Raw genomic sequence first — 17073 nt, forward strand, 5'->3', positions numbered from 1 at the left:
AGCCGATATCAACGATATAGTATCAGAACGGTAACACTCAACTTCCAAGAAGGAAGAGTTCCCCTTAAATATGTGAAAAAAAATAATAAATGCTCATTTTCTAGACTAATAGGCATAGGATTGTCAAACAATAACTATAATGCTATTTTTTGTCAGCAATTTCATTTTTTAAGTCTGAGTGTACTAGACCTGGGAGCTGTTCTGCAGAAAAGTCTATCACTTTGCGTAAGGTGGGCTGGGGACAACCAGGAAACTCCTTGGACTTTGTGCCTCAGGCCTAAATGTAGAGACACAAGGCAATGAGAACGGGAAGGAGTGGAAGGAGAAGAATTAGGAGAAATATCAGGAGATAGAAAGGTTGGCAGCAGAAACAGATAGAATAACAAGAAAACATGTTTTATTCTTTTATAAATTCCATTATTGGTGTCAATGGACACAATAATTAACCCGGCATTATTGTCAGTGCTCACAAAAATAACCATTGCATTTGTGTCAGTGGATGCAATAATAACTGTCAGCAATGGTATTAAAAACAGCAATAATAAACCTTACTTTATAGTCAGTGACTGTAATAATAACCCCCAGCATTGGTGTCAGTGGCAGTATAATTAATCCCCCCCTCACATTTGTGGTCAGTGGCCTTGCTATTATCCCCTCTCTTCAACACTGGTGATAACTTGCAGTGCTATTTGAAGCACATGTTGGTGATCAGAGGCAGTGTTTTTAACCTCTTTGTGCCGCTGCCTCCCGGCCCTTTAAGACATTTCAGATGCTGAGAGGTGGGGTCTATGATCACACGACTGCTGTCATTGGCTTTCACGGCGGTCACATGGTTGGAAAGCTCCCGATTGCAAGAAGCGATCTAGAGCTTTCCGTTAGCCACGGGTAACTGTGTTAAGGGCATACTTGGATAAGAAAAACGTCTTACTATATAAGGCCCCTTTTCACACGGGTCCCCCAGCCGTCTGTTTTTGGCAGACAAGATCGGATCAGATGGCGGCGTCCACTGACATCTGCTGCTTCATAGAAGAAGACTGGAGGGTCTCATCAGGTCCGCCTAAAATACTGACAGGCCAAAGGATGAGGTCACAGCTTTCTGTTAGCCACTGATAACTGTTCTGGGAGCGTGCAGGGAGCGCTAATTAGCAGCTGCGTCTGCTAATTAGTATGCAAATATGCAGCCTCTCAGCACCAAGGCCCACAAAGAGGCCACATATTTGTGTTCCATCAGCGCCTTAGGAGTTAATCACCTTCTGCATTGATGGTGAGTTGCACTAAAATGTAACCCCCCACAGGGCCGTTTGAAGGAATTTGGGGGCCCCAAGTAAATTGGACATGGAGGCCCCCCAACCCTCCCCGCACGCAAAGCCTACATAAACCACAGCATAGATACTAAGCGGTCACAAATATGTCATCTGCCTGCTTTTCTCTGGACCCATGTGAAAGGGGCTTAAGGCTTCATTCACATGTGCAGCTGGGGGATGGTAAAACCAGGCCCTTGAGCCTGCTAGTCTGTCTGCCCAGAGCTGTACCAATGCCATGGCAAACATTAAATAGCATGTCACATTAGGTGGGCGTTACCAACCAATGCCAGTCTAAGGGTCCTTTCACACTAGCGGACCGTTCGTCCGCTCATTACAAGTCCGTTAACGGACTTGTAATGAATCCCTATGGGAACGCGTCCGTTAGCGGATGGAGCATCCGCTAGCGTCCGCGTCAGTCGGGATCCGCTTTTCCGAACGGAAGAAACCCTATTTTTCTTCCGTTCGGCGGAGCGGAACTGATGCAGACGGACAGACGGTCCGTCTGCATCAGGTTCCCCATAGGGGGACAGCGGAGCAGAGACAGGGCGGTCCCTGCACTGTGTGCGGGGACCGCCCTATCCGCCGACAGCTGAGCGGGGATCCCCGCTGAGCTTTGGCGGACACACGGAGCGGACCCGTAAACGGTCCGCTCCGTGTGAAAGAGCCCTTAGGGGGAGTGCAGCAACTGCCTCACAACCGAATGCAATGCATGTGATTGCAGCACACTAGTGCAGCATTTATGGGGTTAAATCAAGCAGTGAGAAAGTGACATAACACCTCGCCACCTGACAAATGCCCTATGAAGAATGATTCAAAGTGGATTGCTTTTCACGGGATACTGCACGTGCGAATGAGCCCCTAGAGGGGAATTTCCCTCACTTTATGAGTTCCTTTCACTTCCTGTTGCATCCTTGTGACAGGAAGTAAATGGAAATGTTCCCAACAGTCCACAGACTAAGGATGAGCTCTGGCGTGTTCGCATAGAACACGTGCAGAGCCCGCTAGGAAGTGTGCACGGCGCTGCGCTAATAACAGCCAGGGAGACATTTCACGATCCCTGCAGCCGAGCATTGGGACAATGTCTCCCTGGCTGTGATTAGCACAGCGCTGTGCACACTTCCTGGCGGGCTCTGCATGTGTTCTATGCGAACACGCCAGAGCTCATCCTTAACACAGACATAGCCTGTCTATAGCCAATTGTACTTGCGCTCTGCACATGTGCCTATCAGCCCCATAACATAACCAGCACTGTGTCCCAATGTTCTGCCATAGAGACAGAGACCAGCGCTGTCAATTACAGGGGTAGGACCAACACCCTGATTGTTCAGCCATTGGTGCAAAGTGGGAGAATTCTCCCATTCACTTGGAGGGAACTGGATAATATGCATATTTTTACTGGTGTACTGATTGAAAAAAAAAAAACAATCAAAGTATTTGCTGCATAAAAGTTCAAAATGGAACAACAAGGGGGTGATAGAGGAGAGAAGGGAGGGAGATAGGGACAGTTCACTGAACAAAGTGTAAATGCAGAGCTCACTCATTGGATGGACGAGGCTGGAAGCTGGTGGCTCAGACATCATTCATACAGCTTGGAATGTGTAGCAGCCAGGACTGCAGTTCTTCATATCTCCCGCGCACATATCCCCCTCTCTCTCCTGCACACGGCTGTACATCGGGATAGGAGAGTGGGCGGAGAATCGGGCAGACACAGAGGAGACAGGAGGAGGAGGAGGAGCTGTGTGCATCGTGTCTCCTGTTCGATGCTGGGAGGGGGGAGTGAACTCGCTGGGCTGTGTGAGAGGAGTGTCAGAGACACTCACTCCACTCAGCTGCAGCCACTGGCCCGTAATGTGCAGACTGATTCTCCTGTCCTACGGATGGGAGAATCGGTCTGTTCCCTCGATCTTTCAGTGACCGGACTTCCCTGACCCTGCAAAGCGGGGACAAACTTCCTCCGGGGACGTCTGGTCAGCCTACTCTACAGGCTGCAGCACTTATAGCAAGCGGCTGCTGGGGGCCCCTGGCCAGCTCGAGGCCCCAAGCAGTTGCTTGCTTTGCCTGTCCTGTTCCGACGGGCCTGCCCCCCAACAACGACTCCCCTGCTGCTCTTTCCTTCTCCCCAATCAGACTGGAACTTTACTTGTGATCTCAGGTGGAGGTCACTGTGTGTGACAGTCCAATATTTATTTTCATGCCAGGTGCTGGAATGCAAAGAATGTTTCAGTGCTCTCCACCCAATTGCCGTTCTACTGCCCTTTGGTACCCAACAGGGGTAGACCCAACCCAACGTACAAATAGGTTGGATCCCAACTCAACCCAACCCAACATACGAAGAGATGGCAGGTTGCGTTTTGAACACAGGGCATTTAGACGCGCTTTTTTTCAGTAGAGAAGTTCGGTGTGTTCTCTTGTAGCATTTTTATAACTAGCATGGAAAAAGAGCAAGGGTTAGGCCAGAAATTAGATGAATTGATTCAATTACAACAACATTGTAGCTGCTCTAGAATAAGTAATAAATAGCATAAATGATTGATCATTTTGGAGACATTCCATGCAGTCCCTAGGAATTGCATTTGAATCAGTGCCAACACGGTCATTTATACCACTGTCTTTGTAGTAGATGAAAAGATTTTTAAAGTCATTTTAAAAACAATAAAACATTTTTTAAACTATAAACAATCTTTGGCATGGGTGCAAGCATTATGTTTTGTTTCTACTTGAATTCAATGAATATGGAGGTCGCATTGTTTTCCTCATGAATACAATATTATTTCAATTGAAATGAGTTCCAAAGTGTTCCCACATTTCTGAACAGCAGCCAATACTGAAACATTTAAACACTCATAGTAGTGGAGAGAGAAAAAACTGTCATGTACGCTGAAATTATATATTCTTTGAAAAGCATTTTGTGATAGGTTTACAATGACAAACTGTACATCTTCTGAAAATGTACAACCGATATAAGCAGCTGAATTTGTATACAAATCTTCACTTCTCCTCCACCTTCCATGATCCTGTTTGGTCCTTTGTTTTGATGGATGGACTCACTGACCAATAGGGAAGCTCAGTAAGTGAGAAGGGGCAGAGCCAAATAACTTGTATAGAAAATTATATTTGCATACGGCTTTAGCTTTCTATGTATTTGTGTCTATTTATTGTTTTACCATGTGTTTGTACTAATGGCATCTTCAGTATATTGTTTGCATCTTGCCCATGTTTGTGACAAGTTTACTTTAAAGTGGATGTAAATCCAATTTTTTTATTTTTTTTTTGTGTCACAATGTAGAGTATAAGATTTCCTATCATCTGTGTTCAGTCTTGTCACACAAAGTTAATCCAGCTCTGAGCAATTCTCTTTTCTTTTTTCAGTGAGATAAACGGACAAACAGGAGAAAACTTTTGTCTGTTCTTCCCCCTTGCTGTGAATGACAGGTTATTTACATATCTCATGCACTATTTTTTAATTCCAACTCCTGTTCTGAAGTCATGTGGATACTTTTCTGAATTTTGACTGGATGTTAACCACTTAAGCCTCGGACCATTTTGCAGCTAAATGCCCAGGCCAGGTTTTGCGATTCGGCACTGCGTCGCTTTAACAGACAATTGCGCGGTCGTGCAAACAAACAAACAAAATTGGCATCCTTTTTTCCCCACAAATAGAGATTTCTTTTGGTGGTATTTTATCACCTCTGCGGTTTTTATTTTTTGCGCTATAAACAAAGATAGAGCGACAATTTTGAAAAAAAATCAATATTTTTTACTTTTTGCTATAATAAATATCCCCCAAAAACATATATCATTTTTTTTCCCTCAGTTTAGGCCGATACTTATTCTTCTACCTATTTTTGGTAAAAAAAATCGCAATAAGCGTTTATCGATTGGTTTGCGCAAAATTTATAGCGTTTACAAAATAGGGGATAGTTTTATTGCATTTTTAGAATTTTTTTTTTTTTTTACTACTATTGGCGGCGATCCGCAATTTTTTTTGTGACTGCGACATTATGGCGGACACTTCGGACAATTTTGACACATTTTTGGGACCATTGTCATTTTCACAGCAAAAAATGCATTTAAATTGTGAAAATGACAGTTGCAGTTTGGGAGTTAACCACAGGGGGCGCTGTAGGGGTTAGTGTTCACTTAGTGTGTGTTTACAACTGTAGGGGGGTGTGGCTGTAGGACTGATGTCATCGATCGAGTCTCCCTTATAAAAGGGATCACTCGATCGATACGCCGCCACAGTGAAGCACGGGGAAGCCGTGTTTACATACGGCTCTCCCCGTACTTCAGCCTCGGGGAGCGATCGCGACGGAGCGGCTATAAACCAATGGCCGCGCCGTCGTCCAGGATCGCTCCCGGAGGGAACCCGCCCGCCGCACGCAGCGGGGGGAGGTCCCGATCGGACCCCCCACCCGCTAGAAGGCAAGGACGCATATATACGTCCTTCTGCCTGTCCGTGCCATTCTGCGGACGTAAATAGTCGTGCGGCGGGCGTTAAGGGGTTAATGAACATAGCAGAATTTAGTGCAAGAAATACCCAGGAGAAAATGCATGTTGACAAGGGGAGTATAGAGGTGGGCGGGGAGTCTACTGACATCACGACTCCACCCACAGAGCTCCAGACAACAGACCGACCCACATAATCTGCAGTTGTTCAGTTCTTATACCAGACAGAGGGGAAACATTTGACAGGTATGGATATATTCAGGAGGCATGTATATCCTTATAGATCAGCACTATGGCAGTAGTTTAAAAAGGATGGGAGTGGGTTTACATCCACTTTAAAGTAAACCTGCACCTATACAATGTACATAATCTGAAAAAGTAGTAAACATTTAAAAACAAGCCCTTGTTTACCTCTGTAGCTATAGATTGCTTTCTGGTGATTTCTGAACTCATCAATAAGACCCCTTTCTACACCGAGGCAGTTTTCAGGCATTTTAGCGCTAAAAACTGCACCTGTAAAGCCCCTGAAAAATGCCTCTCAAGCCATCCCAGTGTAAGAGCCGAGTGCTTTTACACTGGGGCGGTGCACTTGCAGGACAAGAAAAAAAGTCCTTCAAGCAGCATCTTTTGGTTGCACCTGCCCATTGGAATGAATGGGCACAACTTCCACAGAGGATGAAAAGCACTTTGAAAGTGCTGCATCACGGGCATTTTAACCCCTTTATAACCCTTCTTGGGGGTTAAAAGGGCCCCACTACCACCTGAAAAGCAGCGCCAAAGTGGCACAGCAAAAATGACCAACGCTTTACTGCTAATGCCGCCAATGCCTCAGTGTGAAAGCAGCCTAAAGGGGAACTTTAGTCAGAAAATTAAGTTCTGATAGATAACTTACAGCTAACCACTTTTGCAGGTATAACTTTGTAAAACATTAAAAATAAGTGCCTATAGTGTTTAAAATCCAGTAATACACCATCTTACCACATTTTGCATATCCTCAGTTGTTCTCCATTTTTAGCCATTGTGACAAATTTGTAGAGACCGATTTGCCAAGAGCCGAAAAAATGTAAGCCTAGTACACACTGCTAGTTTTTTTTTCAACCCAGAGGGCTGAACGAAAAAAAAAACTGACAGCTCAGGTCAGAGCTGCTGTACTAACAATCTGATGTTAGTACTGCTATATCCCCTGCTTTTCTATTGTGGTCTGACTGCCAAAATACTCCAGTCAGCACTTTCAGCTATTGGCTAAGCTGGAGCCAGTTATCAGACCTTTTTTGGTCATGCCCCTTTAAAAGAAGCCGGCCTAATGGCTGGCTTCTGTTGGACCAGCTTGCAACATGACTTTAGATCTACCAACCACCATGTACTAAAATTTAGCTAATTACATCGAACTAGTAAAAAAGTTATGGCAGATCTGAAGGAGACCATATAGAGAATGCACAATCAGACTGTAATGTGTTTGGCCAGTATTAGGCCTCGTACAGACGAATTTTGATCTGATGGCTTGTACACACCATCAGATCAAAATCCGCGCGGAAAACATCCGCGGTCACGTGTCGCGACGTGTCCGCGCCGTCGACGCGGCGACGTGCGCGACGCTGGAAGGTAAATTCTTCCACGCATTCGTCGAATTATTCCGACACATGCGAGGGATGGGGATCGGACGGACTTATCCGGTGAGTCTGTACAGACGACCGGATAAGTCCGAGGGACAGGATTCCAGCGGATAGATTTCTTAGCATGCTAAGAAATTTTTATCCGCTGGGAATCCGTCGGCTGGACAAATGTCCGCCGAAAATTGTCCGCTCGGGCCTACACACGACCGCATCTATCCGCTGGAACTGATCTGTGGATAAATCCCAGCGGATAGATCAGGTCGTGTGTACGGGGCCTTTGTCCTACAGTATTGGAGATTCAAATATTTTAATTTTAGGACAGGTATGTATGCTAGCCGCAAATGAAAAATAAATTTTACGATTTTCCAATGAAAGGATAATTAGATTTAGTAGCCTTTTTTTACATCTAAAATGTGGACAAAAAATGCTGGTTTCTTTGTTTCTGAAGAGTCAAGATGTACTTGTATCTACTGGTAATGAAGTTATTTTCTTGTTTGTTTTTTTGTTTTTACGCTTTACATCCCTGGTTCTAAAAAATTATATATTGTTTAATTTGCTACCATTAAGGTGTGACTTTAATGGATATATGTTGCGATCAAGTTTTATTTATACATAATTAACATGTTCTGTTATTTACATCATAAAATGTTCCACAATAACTCACAGAAGCATCCTAAATTAAAATATAAAGCCATGAATATTATTACAGGGCGTTATTCATCAACCAACTACAAAATTATTCTAGAACTAAAATCTACATTAAAATCTGATCATATATGTAACTAAAAAAGTATAGATCATGCACAATTTTCTCCCCTCATTGTCAAATTAATGTTACCTCACTACAGTAGTTACTGCCTGCATGCTGGAAATGTATAATGTTGGTATAACACCAAAGCCAACGTTCACTGCTTTGTTAATTGTCTTCTTTGCCCAGTATTGGACACCTGAAATGTCTATTGTGCCAAAGGGATTTGTCTGTTTTGCTTTAGAACATATAGAAATGTTTCCACAAAAAGCTGCTTGGGGTTCTTAAGAAATAAAAATTTCCATCTCTCAATAACTCTCTATGGTTTTTAATCTATGGGAAGAGGAAAGGTGGAATGTCTTCCAGTCAGTCAACAATGATGTAAAGAGTCCTTCTCCCACTGACCACGAATTAAAGGGTACCATCAATGTAAGTGTTCTGTTTCAAATGCTGATTATATGAGCCATAATGTGAGGACAGTATGGTTACATGTTGACTTTGCAGAATGCACAACTCGTTATTAAAGCGGGGGTTCACCCAAAAAACAAATCTTTAACATTAGATTGAGGCTAATTGTGGGAAGCACAATCGGGTGTTTTTTTTTTAAATCAATGCAGTACATACCGTTTTAGAGATAGATGTTCTCCCGCCGCTTCCAGGTATGGTCTGTGGGACTGGGCGTTCCTATTTGATTGACAGCCTTCCGACCATCGCATACAGCGCGTCACGAGTTGCCGAAAGTAGCCGAACGTTTGTGCGCAGGCGCAGTATAGAGCCGCACCGACGTTCGGCTTCTTTCGGCAACTCGTGACGCGCTGTATGCGACTTGACCCGATTGTGCTTCCCACAATTAGCCTCAATCTAATGTTAATTTTTTTTTTTTGGGTGAACCCCCGCTTTAAGGCACAGATGGTGATTTCAATGCATTATACTTAATGCAGGACAGAGGTTGTTCTTCCAGTCTTTTGAAGTTTAGGAAGATATGGACTTTGCTGTCTTTGTAATGTATCAGAGAGAGGCAGGAAGTGTAAGAGAACACTGCAATAAAAATCAACAACATAAAGCCGCCTCCCTCCTGATTGGTTGAGACACAGCAGCGGCACCATTGGCTCCCGCTGCTGTCAATCAAACTCAGTTAGCCAATCAAGAGAGAGAGGGGGCAGGGCCAGAACCACAGCTTTGTATCTAAATGGATAGATGGAGCTGCAGCTTGGCTCGGGTGCCCCCATAACAAGCTGCTTGCTGTGGGGGCACTCAACAAAAGGGAGGGACCAGACACTCCAGCCAAGAACTCGAAAAGAGGAGTAGCTGGGCTGCTCTGTGAAAAACCATTTCACAAAGCAGGTGTTTATAACATATTTGTTATTTTAATAGAAAAAAAACCTTTACAATCACTTTAAAATAAAAGTTCAGTTTGACTTTAACAAAGGTGATGTCACAGGTCTCTACATTAGGTAAGGTCATTACACACACAGTATAATCACAACACTTTACAGTTATGGTTCTTGCTGAGTAGCCTGTGAAAACATATATGATTCTGCTCCTGAATTCTACAACAGTCGTAGTATTTGTGACCAAATGCTGATAGCTGCCATGAAAACCAATGATGGAAGATGAGAGAAGGGGTTGAATAATAAAACCATATCCTTTTTGCCATGCCTAACAATTGATGAGACTTCAAGGTACACTTTGTGGGGGCAGTTTCTTTAGCTCAATAAAATCTGTCCTAATATGAAGGGCAACTTGGCTGCAGAGGCGGCACTAGGCTTTGTGAGACCTTAGGCAAAACTTGACATGGGGCCCCACTCACACCCATGTTGGGAAAATAATTCAAGGACAAGGACGGTGGCCCTCAGATCCTGCTCTTTAATAACCAAGGGGCGGGGGCCACTTAGTGATGTCGACTGGTGAACCCACCCCCTTGTGACGTCATTGACTGAGGGCATGCTGGGTCATTGACGTCACAAGGGGTGGTGTCACCGATGTTTACTGGTTGTTAGGGACCCTGGTGGCCCCCCTCCTGAGTCAGGGCTCTTAACGCTGCCTGAGCACATCAGCGTTAAGGTCCCCTGTTCCTCAAAACAGGGGTAATGCATTGGTAAAGTTAGACGGCCACAAGGCCCCTGTGAGTGTGAGGCCTTAGGCGAAAGCCTAATTTGCCTAATTAAAGAGCCGCCTCTGCTTGGCTGCTTACTAAGAGGTACTTGCAGTAAGCACAGCTTCAATGGTTGGCAAAAATGTTCTAGCACTGCTAGCCTTGAACAAAGTTTTGATGGCATGTAAATGGCAACATCCAGTTAAACAGTTTTCATTTTAAAAATGTTATTTAAAAATGCATTTCGTGATCAGTTACTAGCTTAAACTTGTGCGCGCATTTGAAACTAAAAAATGTGTGTCTCTGTAAAAAATGTGCAGACGTACATTAAGTACATCATAGAGCTAAAACAGTTAATAGAAAATCTGCTGTGCTAAGCTCAAGTCCTGGAAAGCAATTGGAATGGTCTGTGATTGTGCGAGTAGATAAAAAAAACTGTATGAGAAATTAGTCACACGGGCTTCACTTTGATTTAGTGTCCTCTGCAGGCTCTGAAGAGTTCAAAATAAAATAGCCACTGTTTCTAGATCTAGTCAACAGGAAATTACTTTTCAAAGGCAATAATTCCCCTGCCCTGGGTGATTTTGTGAAATGGGATATTATTTTGTATAATGAATACAGCAATTGTTATTGTGTCTCTCATTTATTGTTCTCTCTTGGGAGTTAGTTTTAGTCTAATCACTCTACTGTTTGCAAACAGTGTTTATTTTTCTATATAAGTTAAAGTGATTCTGTACTAATAAGAATTCTTTATCAACTAACTCAATCACTCAATGTTTCCCTAAGTGCAGTTTGTTTGTCAATGGTGGGACACATCCATAAGCTATGAGGACAGTGTGAGCATAATCTGACATTTGATGTAATGCTAAACCAGACACTGAAGACAATGGCCTCTTGAAGGATTGGGTGCTACAGGAACTTCTATGGGTCACAAACCAGTGGATAAATGATAAAGGCAACTAGCTGAACAATTCTGGGTCAAAATAGATTTACTGATTCAATTTGGACCAGTGGTGAATCTTCACCTGTAGAAGGTCGAACCAACATGGGCACAGTGTGACCTCCCTGGGCACCACAGTCCATATTCCCAGTGCACGCATTCTTGGAATGAGCTCTAAAAGTACTGGGTGCTGTAGCGACTGCCAGCTGGATACTGGAACGTGCATGATAATGTAGATATTCACAAGCACACCAAGGATGTTCAATTTCATCCAAATGTTTTTTACTGTATTTACCGGTGTATAACACGGACAGGCGTATAACACGCACCCTAACTTTTAGAGGGAAGTTTCAGGAAAAAAACTTTCCACAGCCCCCTGCGTCTAACACGCAGGCACAGATTACCCTCTATTTTCAGGGTAAAAAAGTGAGTGTTATACGCCAATAAATACAGTGAATAAAGAAAGATCACATCACAAAACAGTGTGGTGCAAGGTTTCAGAGTCATGCAGGACCCCTTTGTGAGGCATATGATGGGCAACACAGACCTGGCAAGTTCATTGTCCCCTTGTGTGTGTGAATCCTACCTCCCATTGGAAGTATATTTACTTCCAGTTCATGCATCACATAATTAGCTTGCACACTGTCTTAGAAAAAGAAAATGCCAGTCCATGATTTTCCTAAAAATGTACTTGAATAAACTTTATTGAAGTATACAGAGAACACATTTCAGAGGCACTACTTCACTCCACTGGTGGTTTAGCAGTTTCCCTCCTGTGGAGGCTACATGGCGAATAGGTAGGCCCTGACCAGTCCCATGGGTCAATGAACACAGCCAGAAGCTGCTACTTCTCCACCCCTGTGCCAACTTTCACTGACTCTTAGGCTAGGTTCACATATGAGCACATAGCGTCTCACAGCAGAAGTCAGGTTGGGTGTTCTCGTTCATGCTTCAGGTCCGATTTCAGCTCAAATTTTTGGCTGAATTTGGTCCTGAAATGGGCCAAATGATGCACAGGGCTCCTGTTCAAATTGCCCCAGAGCTGCTGTAGAGATATGTGAACCGGCCCCATAGAGAGCCGATCACAATCTCCTGCTGTGCGAATTGGATGTGGAGAAACCGTCATCCAATTCGCATTAGTGGGAACCCAGCCTTAAACTTCTACAGGGAAGCCACCTAGTGACCAAATAAAAAAAAGCTCTACCACCCTCTGTCAGGAAGGTCTTGCCAGAAACAGAAGTTCTGTGCATGCTGGTGTGCGATTTTGGATGCCTATGCACATTCGTGAGCGCGCACGTGTGCATTTGCCTTATCCTCTGGTTCCTCCGTTGCCAGCCTGTTACCGACAGTGACTTCGCTCCTGCCTCTGCATCTGTTCCAGTAGTACCTGTCTGTGTATGACCCTCCTTACCTGACCCTCCTGTGTTCTAGTCCCTTGGAACCTTCTCTCTGCCTGCCTCCTCATCCCAGTGTGTGGCACCCTGACACGAGCCTGCTCCAGTCTCAAGCCAAGTCTGCTGTTTCCAGCCTGCTGATTCTCTTCCACAGTGCCATTCAGACCTCCGGATCTACTTCCCAGCTGTTGATCCTGCCAGGCACTCGTGCTACTCTGCACTCCTGTGCCTCCTGTCTGCTCTATTAGGGGCCTTGAGTCAGAGGCTTAAGAGAGGCCTTCCTCTGTATATTGGGCTAATCTACTAGGTATGTGACACCCTCCTTCATGTATAGTATGTGCCCGTTTAGAAATTTTTATTGAGAAAGGCTTTTATTTAATGCTGTATTTAAAAAAAAAAAAATTCAGGAGACAAACAAGATTCGAACAGACATTGTTTGTATCCAGGGCTGATCATCTGCAGGTTATTGTTGCATGTTCAATTACATGCGGGTGTAGTCAGCCTCTCATTGCTTTCATAGGGCTTCCAGCCCACAGATAATTGCATACCCCTCACCATTCTCCTCAGGAATTCATTGTCTGCTCCTGTATGAGGCCGAGAGTTGGCAGAATTACTATTAGTGAGTATTGGTTATACTTTCACCTACCAGGCCACTTTTTGCGATTCGGCACTGACAATATTTAACTGACAATTGCGTGGCCGTGCGACGTGGCTCCCAAACAAATTTGAGGTCCTTTTTTTTCCCCACAAATAGAGCTTTCTTTTGGTGGTATTTGATCACCTCTGCTATTTTTATTTTTTTGCATTATAAACAAGAAAAAGCGAAAATATTGAAAAAAAAAACAATATTTGTTTAATTTTTGCTATAATAAATATCCCCAAAAAATATATAAAAAAACATTTTTATTAATAATTTTTGTTTATTAGTTATGGCGGCAATCAGCAATTTTTATCGGGACTGCGACATTATGGCGGACACATCGGACACTTTTGACACCATTTTGGGACCATTGTAATTTTTACAGCGATCAGTGCTATAAAAATGCACTGATTACTGTAAAAATTACACTGGCAGTGAAGGAGTTACCCACTAGTTGGCGCTGCAGGGGTTAAGTGTTCCCTAGGAAGTGATTCTTACTGTTAGGGGGCTTGGTCACACGTGACATGTCACTGATGATCGTTCCCGATCACAGGGAACGTGTCACTAGGCAGAATAGGGGAATGCCTTGTTTACAAAGGCATCCCCTTGTTCTGCTCTTGCCGACCACAATGGCGGGACTCCCGGGAACCAGGCCCGGATTTCCCACAAGGCCACTGAGGCCAAGCCTTGGGGCGGCAGGGCGCCAAGGGGCGGCAGTGGCATGGAGTCCCCCGACGCCAAGTTAAGGGCGGTAAGTTATGGGGGAATCCGCTCGCTCGTTAACAAGTGATTGCGGCGATGTCGCCAAAATCACTTGTAAAATGTGTGCTCCCATCCGTCCTCCCCTCTACCCCACCCCACATACCTCTCTTTGCTGGCTCTGTCTTCGGGACTCCGTCCTCCCCCCGGCCACCGAGTCTGTCTCCTGTCCCTGCTGCCGATGTACACAGTGAGAGGGGAGAGCTGTGCTCTTCCCATCTCAGCTGTGACAGGAGTTCTAGCACAGTGCTAGGACTCCTGTTTTTGAGGTGACAGGGTCAATAAAGAGAACATGTCACCTCCAATTGCCATCACACAGGGAATTGTTTTCTCCTGTGTGATAGCAAAAAAGTTAAGTGAAAAAAATTGATAAAAAATAAATAAATAAATAATAAGAAATACTAATTAAATTGATAAAATTGTAAAGAATAAGAAAAATAATAAGGAAATAATAAAAAAATTATACAGAAATTTAAAAAAAGTAAGCGACAAGCTACAAAAAAAAGTGATAAAAAAGTAAAACAAAAATTAAAAAAAATGAACTAACCGTGCTGCCTATTCTCCGTTGATTTGGGGGGGGGGGCGTTCGGTTGGCGGGGAGGGGGTGCATTGCGCAACCTGGCCTTGGAGCGGCAGGGAGAGCAACATTGAGTTCCTGGGACTCGCTGCTGCACTCGCGAGGCATACGGCGGGCGCGCGCTCGCTGGGCGGCAGATTCAAAGGGACATACCTGTACGCCAATCTGCCTGCCTGTGCTGTTCTGTCAACGTAAATAGTCGTGCGGCGGTCGGCAAGCGGTTAACATGGCCCCCAGATGAGGGTGCATACAGGGGGGCATTCTTTGAAAAAAAAAGAAAAGTGAGGTCACCCACTGGTCTATGGAATAAAGCAGGTCATGCAAACATCTCAGAGCTGGCTTCCATTGCTGATTTCCTACTAAAAATGTTAGTTACCTACAATATTTGTCATGGTCTTTCCCTCACGTCACTGACAAAAAATATATATATAAATGAAGACAATAGATTATAAATCTTCATCTGCATACTACTGTGGCTCAGTGACATTTAAAACCAATAAATCGGCATGACATCCAGTCAACAATCCTTTTCAAAAGGAGAGATCAGAAACAGCAGCTATATCGCTTAACTCAGCACAGGTTTCCTTTAAGAAGAGAATACTATTCTTCTATTATCTACAGTACATCCCTTTTTTTTCTTGCTAGAAGTTCTGGACCTGATCTTAATGTGTGTATGTAAATATCATCTTTTCCGAATGTTGTTTGCCAAAGCCGCCACGATCATTAAAATCACAGTTCTCTCTGCTACCAGGCTTAATTTATTCAATTTTTTTTGACTAATACATTGCACTTCAATGTGAAAACTGATTTGAACCCTCCTGTAATTCTCCTGGGGTGCACCAAGCCACACTTCTGATTACATTTATAAATGCAGCACAGATGAAAATTTTGAATGTGAGAAATAGACTATTGTATATTCGGTAACCTGATAAACAGCCTAATATTCAGCTCTGTTCAAACCTAGATGGAGTCCTTCAAGACCACTCATTCGAAACACCCATGATGTGAATCCACTGATCCTATTACATGCTGGCAGCATTTTAACAACAGAATCTGTATTGATTCCTTTCATGAAAGTTGTAGCACTGTACAGAGTCTGAAAGTAATTAGAAAATAATCAGCAAAGACAGAGGAAAGTGGGACACTTCAGCCCAGAATGCAATTGATTTTCAAACCAAATTTCTGAACTAGTGGAAGGTAATACAGACTGATGGATCTGATTACCACAAAAGCGCCATTTAGATAAGTGGATTGGCTTAGTTAACATACAGCATTACTGCTGAGATATTGAAGATCAAAATAATAACAGGGTAGAAGATGGTAAAAGCAATCAAATGTAGACCTAAAACATTACAACTCTGCTGTGCAACAATGCATTTATTTTCTACAGAAATGTGAATGAACTTTGTTTCTGCAAGTAACACCGTCTATGTATAAAGGAGCATACTGAAAGCACATGAACATATTTTCATGGGGAATACAAGGAAACATGATTATTAAATCATTATACCCCATAATTTGGGATATCATATTGGTTCCTTGACTTTGACCTGTTCTTTCACCAAGCAGGAAAAAACAGATTCAATAAAAGCATATCTCTGGAAGAATTGGGTTGCTGCAGGAAATTACTCACATTATAATAATAACTAAATAATAATAATCTACCCACTCTACTACACTACTACATCACTACACTGCGCATGCTCGGAAGCAGTGAACTTCATGTTTCTCGGCTTGTCGTAGTGTTTTACGTCACCGTGTTTTGGACGGTCTGAATTTATTTAAGACAGCTTGAACGGAATTCCGATTAAAAAAATTTGTCGGATTTTTGACCATCGGATACTCTGATCGCGTGTACGCGGCATTAAAGTGTTAACATAAGACTAAACAATATCCTTATTCCCCCAAAATAAGCCATGCACATCCACTACTTAATGGCCGTGTAATCTTTTTTCCATAATCGTGTGAGCTTCTAAACATCTCCTATACTTGCACAATACAATTCCATTAGTCCATAGTCCATCTTTTGGAGAACAACAATGGGTAACTACGGGCCAGATTCACCAAAGAGATACGACGGCGTTTCTCCTGATACGCCGTCGTATCTCTGTTTCTATCTATGCGACTGATTCATAGAATCAGTTACGCATAGATATCCCTAAGATCCGACAGGTGTAATTGTTTTACACAGTCGGATCTTAGGATGCAGTACCGCGGCCGCCGCTGGGGGGAGTTTGCGTCGTAAACCAGCGTCGGGTATGCAAATTAGGAGTTACAGCGATCCACGAAGATTTTTCCCGTCGTTACGGCGTCGCAAGTGTTAGATTTCCGTCGCAAAGATAGTGCACCTTTAACATGGTGTAAAAGTACTCCACCATGTTAAAGTATGCCTGTCTTTCCCGCGTCGCTTTTGAATTTTTTTTAAATCTTTTATTTTTCCCGGCGTAAATCTTTTTTCACGTTGCGATTCACAAAACGTTGGCGCGTCGTAATTTCACGCAAAGTACGTCGGGAAATTTGCGACGGGAGCATGCGCAGTACGTCCGACGCGGGAGCG

Source organism: Rana temporaria, chromosome 4 (genome assembly GCF_905171775.1).
Source record: "Rana temporaria chromosome 4, aRanTem1.1, whole genome shotgun sequence".
NCBI classification, from domain to species: Eukaryota; Metazoa; Chordata; class Amphibia; order Anura; family Ranidae; genus Rana; species Rana temporaria.